A 6,265-nucleotide genomic window follows, 5' to 3' on the forward strand; every position below is an offset into this window, starting at 1 on the left:
TTGGAGGCGGGCCCTTTCTGGGGGCTCCCCCCGCCCCCCCCCAGGTGGCACTTCGGGGTCGTGGCAAGTTTACAGGGAAGGAATCGAGGCCCCTGCAGACGGCGTTATGAGTTCAAGGGCACAGAGGTCCGAGTCCTCTGAGGATATTCCCAGATGCACCAGGTAGCCCAAGACCCCGGGGTTGACACCGGGATGTTTGGAGCCCAGAGAGGACGGGGTGTGGGGAGGCACCCAGGGGTCAAGGAAGCCGCCTGGGTAGCGTAGGAGCAAGGGGAGTGCGGGAGGCTGAGCAGGTGCTGGCCTGGTGGAGGCGGGACGGGCCCGGCCGGCAGAGGCCCGGCCTTTCGGGAAGAGGCTGGTTCCCGGGAAGGGTCCGGACACGGGTTCTTTGAGGCTCTGCTTTGCTCTGGCTGGCCCGGCGGCGCTGGGGTGCAGGCAGCATGGACATTCGGGTCGGGGGGAGGCAAGGTTTAAGGGAGCAGCGAAGAACTCAGTCACCAAAATAGTCTTTTTTTTTTTCTCTCATGTTTTAAATTGAGATATAATTCACAAACCATCAAACACGCTTTTAGCTGAGCTGGGGTCCAGCTCAGAGGGCTTTGAAGAGTGACCAGCCTGTGCAACCATCACCACTGGCCCAGAGTGAGATAAATATTTTGATGTGACAGTTTGACTCAAACAGATGCCCCCCCCCCAATCCAGGATGGACGGAATCGTAGGGTGTCCCATCGAGGCAGGATCAGGGTGCCGCAGCAAGCCCTGTGCAAGCCCCGGCCCAAAGGAAAAATCAGGATGACTGATCTGCCCTGATTAAAAATTTTGAAAATGTATCTGTGGGTTGTTGTTGTTGTTGTGTTTTTCCATTGGCTTGACTTGGTTAAAAACATGACATCAAAATAAGATTTCTCAGGGTGCCTGGGGGGCTCCGATGGTGAAGCGTCTGCCTTGGGCTCAGGTCGTGATCCCGAGGTCCTGGGATCCAGTCCCCAGGTGGGGTTCCCCGCTCGGGCTCCGCGGGGGAGTCAGCCTCTCCCTCTCGCTCTGCCTGCTGCTCCCCCTGCTGGTGCGCTCGCTCTCCGGCTGTCATCTCTCTCTCTCTCTCTCTCTCTCTCTCTCTCTCTCTCTCTCTCTCTCTCCCTGTAAAATAAATAAATAAAATCCTTAAAACAAACAAAACAAAACAAAAATAGGGTTTCTCATCCTGACTGAGTTTCTGCTTCACCCGCGTCCAGGCCCTGCTTCTTGGGACCCCCGCCTGCAAACCCCAGCACCCCACCTCCACCCACCCCTGCACAAACCTGGGTTGTTCCCCCATGGATGAAGGAAGAAACCAAGGAGGTTGAGGGGTGGACCTGCCCAGGAGGGGGGTTCGGGCTCCCAGCCAGCACTGAGGCTGGAATGTCCTGGGAGGAGCCCCTGGCCTGGGAGGAGGGTGGGGGTGCCACCTGGAGCCCCCCACGGTGATAGGAGGTGTTAGGGACCACAAGTTCGGGTTCTGTAAGCCGAGGCCCTGACCTCTGTGGGGTGGCACTTGGAGGTGGGGCGTCTGGGAGGGACTCGGGCTGGGTGAGGTCATGAGGGTGGAGCCCCAGGGTGGATTAGCGCCCTTATAAGGAGAGGAAGGGACACCAGCACTTTATTCTCCACCACGTGAGGACCTGGTGAGGAGTGAGAGGCCTCCCCGGAGCCCACCCTGCTGCCACCCAACCCCCGACTTCCAACTTCCAGGAGGGTGACAAGTCAGAGACCGGGGCTGAAGCACCCCAGGCCACCATGTCTGGTTGTGGCATCGGAGCGGAGCCGAGCAGGAGAGGGCGTGAGGGGCAGGGCGGACGTGGGTGCGGACAGGGCCCCCCAAACAGCACAGGGAGGGGATGGGACGACCAAGGGCACCTCTGACTGCTGGGCTCTGGATCCCGGCTCTGTCCCTGTCCCGCTGCATGAGCTTGGGCATCCCGTTCCGCTCTCTGCTCATGGAAACCACAGCGTGAGCCAGGAGTGTTCTGAGCACCCTCCACCGAGTTCATTCCGGTCCACTTAGAAGAGGGCCCTGTGGGGAGCAACTGCCTCGGACTCGGACTCGGGGTGCTTTCTATCTTCGTGGCACTGATTGGAGGCCCGAGGGGAGCCGATATGGCGCTGGGGATGGGCAGTAACATGACTGCTTCTGGTGGGATGGGCAGGGGAGGTGACACCGGGGCTGACACCTGAGTGACACAAAGAAGCCAAGCTTGGGAAGCACGAAGCGAGAGTGCTTCCAGCGCAGCATGTGCAAAGGCCCTGCGGTGAGGCCACACCCGGTCCAGGGAGCCCCAGGGGGCTGCAGCAGAGTCAGTGACAGGGCGGAACGGGGGAGATGAGACCAGACACGGGGGCCTCGGGGACAGTGACCCGGGGTGTCTGGGTATGACTCTGGATGTGCCAGAAAACCATTGGCAGGTTTGAAGCAGGAAAAGTGCTGATGTCATGACTGACTGACATCATGTGGGTTGTTGTTGTTTTTTTTTTCTCAGAGATGAGCAAGACCTGATTCCTGTCCCTAAGGAGAGGCTTCCGGGTGGACTGGACGTGAGTCATCACCTGAAGTTTGAGATGTTGGTAAGACCGGATGGGCTGGGAGGAGGTGACAAGAGCAAAGGCCAGGAGGCCAGAAGGCCAGGCAGGCTGGGAACTGCTGGGGAGGGGCGGGGGCAGGGAGCAGCAGGTTGAGGGGCTTCTGCTCCGAAGTCACACTCACCCGGCGCGCACCCCACCTGCAGCCCTCCTAAGCTGAGGGTCCTGGAGCTGGGGACTTAATCTCTCAAACTCCTTCTTTTCATGGAAAAATCACACTAGTGAAAAAGCTGCAAGAAAGGGTGACCTAGACGGTGGCAGTTGGTGGCGGTTGGTGCACGCACAGGAAACACGGAAGGGCTCCTCTGCACCCCTCCCCTGCCGGGGTGACCTGGCAATCTGCTAGCAGCCACTTCCCGGGCACCCCTGCCCTCCAGGGTCCCTCCTCTGCTCACCCTCCCCAAATGAAATACTCCCCCCTGCCCCCCCCAAGCCCTTCCTGCTGCCCAGGCCTTTGCTGTTCCTCTCCTTGGAACACCCCTCCTGCCCTGGGTCACCCGGCCTCTGTCCCCCTCTCCGTGGGGCTTCCCTGGCCACTGACCGAGATGCTTCACACACACCCCACCGGCACATTTCATACCCCCCCCTTTTTTTCTCCTTAGCATTTAACACCTGCGCACATGCTATATACCTCCCTTACCAGTCGTAATTATTACCGTGCCCTTTGCTAGAATATGGGCTCCGCCAGGGCAGGGGTTCATGTGTTTTGCTCACCGAGGTAGTTCCAGCACACAGTAGGTGCTCAATAAAGAGGCGTTGGTCATGGGGCCCCTGGGGGACTCAGCGGTTGAGCGTCTGCCTTGGGCCCAGGGCGTGATCCTGGAGTCCCGGGATCGAGTCCCGCGTCGGGCTCCCCGCAGGGAGCCTGCTCTCCCTCTGCCTGTTTCTCTGCCTCTGTGTGTGTATCTCATGAGTAAATAAATAAAATGTTAAAAAAAAAAAAAAAAGAGGCGCTGGTCGCACGGCTGAAGGAGTCCCCTAACCAAAGAAGGGGCCGGTGGGGTGGCCGCCAGTGAGCTGACCGGCATCAAGCTTCATCATTCGCAGGGGAGTTCCTACCCCTCGGGGGCTGAGCCAACCGCTGGCTGGAGGATGCAGTTCCGGGGAGACCGCAGACCACCCTCACCCCAGACCCCGGGACAGGCCGGGGCCCAGAGCCACGGGACGCGGGGGAGTGTTGGACTGACCCCCGTAGGCGGTGTAGCCGAGTCCAAATAGCTCACACCAGGCAGCTTAGCACAGCAGGGATCTATCTCTCCGGGTTCTGGAGGGTAGAGGTCCAAGGTCAAGGTCGGGCAGGGCTGGTTCCCTGGGGACGTGTCCGGGCCCTGGTGGGGCTGGCGCTCCTTGGCTCACGGGCGCCCGGCTCCCATCTCTGCGTCTCCCTGGGGGTCTGTGTCTTCACAAGGACGTAGGCCGCCTCAATCCCAGTGGCCTCATCAGAACTTAACTAGTTATATCTGCAAAGACCCCACAGGGTCCCCCTCACAGGTTCCAAGGGGCGGGACTTTTGGGAAGGGGGACTCTGGTCAGGCCAACAGACGGTGAAGATTCGGGGCTCCCAGGCAGGAGGAGGGCCACACGTGCAGACAGGCCAGCCAGCAGGAGCGGAGGTCGGAGGTGCCGGAGGGGTGCTCCAGGGGCCGGGGTGGGGCTCCCCCTGAACCTCCCTGCCCCGCAGCACCTAACTCCTCGGCTCTGGCTCCCAAACAGGCTCTCAGACCCACCCCTTCTCTCCGGCCTCGGGTCACCACCAGCCAGCCTGCCTCTCACACTAGTGGGACCCAGGGCAAGAATTCGGGGCACAGGGTTCGCAGAACCCACGTTCGGAAACCGTCCGGTGAGAACCAGCTGCTGCCGCCAGGTGCACTCTGGGCTCCCGTCCAGCCCCCCCACTCCGGCCGCAGACACAGGGAGCATCGGGCCAGGGCGGCCTCACAGCCCAGGATGGATCCTAACCCACGCGGGGAGGATGTGCGCAGCGGGGAGCCCTCGGAGGCTGGCGGCTGCTCCCCAGGTGCGCCCGGTGCCTCTCGCCTGGGAGCTCCACCCGAGGGAGCCCGACGCCCTGTCCCCACAAAACGCGCGCCCCAATATTAACAGCAGCAGTGTCTCTAATTTCCAAAATGTGGAATCAACCCAAATGTCCATGGACTGATGGCGGCTGAGATGGCCGAAGCTCTCCACCCGGTGGAATTCCGTCACCTGCAGCAGGGGCGAGGCCCCCACGCCACCCGGGCGGACCCCCAGCCACGGCGCTCGGGGAGGGAGCCACACACAGGAGGCCCACGGGTGGGAGTCCCGGTGTGTGACACGTGCAGGACGGCTCGTCCATGGAGGGGGGCTGGGCGCTGGGGACGGGAAGGGATGGGGCTTCTTTTTGGGGAGATGGAATGTTCTAATGTGGATGGTGGTGGATGCCGAGTGCTGTGAATATTTTTTTAAAAATCACTGAACTGTGCACTTTAGGGCGAGAATTGTATGCTATGTGACTTTGTGACTTTTATCTCAATGAAGTTGTTGGGGAATCCCAGCTGCAGTCCTGGGACATCCCTCCCCTTGGTGGATCTGGTCCTGGCTGCATCCGGGACTCGCCACTCGCGGGGACCCCCTGCCCACCGCAGGACCAGATCCCATGAAAGCCGTCCCACTGCGCTGCAGCCGTGGGGACATGGGACCCCACGGACCGGGAGAGGGGTGGCTCAGGCCCCAGCCTGGCCCTCCTGCAAGCTGGATGCCACCCGGGGACCCCATCGACCCGCCTGGGACAGAGGACCTCCCCTCTGAGCCCCACTCCCGGCTCCCGGAACTGTGAGATGTAAGCCAGTCTGTAGCTGTTACCCCGAGACAGACCCGGACCCACGCCTCGGAAGCTCCCGGGAAGCCTGCGGGTGACATTCTCCTCCCCGCGGGGGCCGGAGCCCACACCGCCTGCCTCTGGTTCTCTCTCCCTGGGCTTTGCTCTATAGAAGGGTCCTCGCCTGCACGCAGGGGGCTTCCCAGCTCGCGGATCCACGCCACCCCCACCCCCAAAAAACCCCAGCTGCCCCTTGCTACCTGAGTCCAGGGCTGTGCACAAGGGGTCGCAGGGCGCCTTGGGAGGAGGCTCCAGAGGGTGGGAGACGGGGGGGGGGGGGGGGGTTGTGAGTCCGGGTATTGCAGTGAGGCCTGGACAAGGATGTGGGAGAGGTCCAGGTGGGGAACAGGGTGTCTGAGCGCAGCACCCACCGCAGCCCTGGGCTCGACAGTCCCTCCCCGGGTGACTCTCCCAGCACCCTCTTCACCTGTGCTGGTCGGTGGCTAGCAGCTATGTGCGGCCACGGAGCCCTTAAAATGCGGCTGGTGTGCCTAAGAAACCACTTTTTGTTTGTTTGTTTGTTTTAGTTTTGGAGGGGGAGGGCGCCTGGGTGGCTCAGTCAGTTAAGCGTCTGCCCTTGGCTGAGGTCATGATCCCAGGGTCTTGGGATCGAGGTCCACATTGGGCTCCCCTCAGTGGGGAGCCTGCTTCTCCCTCTCCCTCTGCTCCTTCTCATCCTGCTCGATCTCTCTCCCACTCTCTCTCATAAATAAATAATGAATGAATGATTTAAAGGTTTTTTTTAAAGATTTATTTATTTATTTATTCATGATAGACATAGAGAGAGAGAGAGAG

The 6,265-nt window shown here is 60.9% G+C and overlaps 1 long non-coding RNA gene across 1 annotated transcript; it reads left to right on the top strand.

The window, feature by feature from the left end:
• Positions 1-1,668: 1,668 nt before the first annotated feature.
• LOC129522282 (uncharacterized) lies at positions 1,669-3,056 on the top strand. The gene is made up of 3 exons (XR_008666895.1): positions 1,669-1,838; positions 2,514-2,598; positions 2,836-3,056. It is a non-coding gene; the product is annotated as an uncharacterized LOC129522282 (long non-coding RNA).
• The last annotated feature ends 3,209 nt before the right edge of the window (positions 3,057-6,265 follow it).

This window comes from Nyctereutes procyonoides, unplaced genomic scaffold (assembly GCF_905146905.1).
Source record: "Nyctereutes procyonoides isolate TBG_1078 unplaced genomic scaffold, NYPRO_anot_genome, whole genome shotgun sequence".
NCBI classification, from domain to species: Eukaryota; Metazoa; Chordata; class Mammalia; order Carnivora; family Canidae; genus Nyctereutes; species Nyctereutes procyonoides.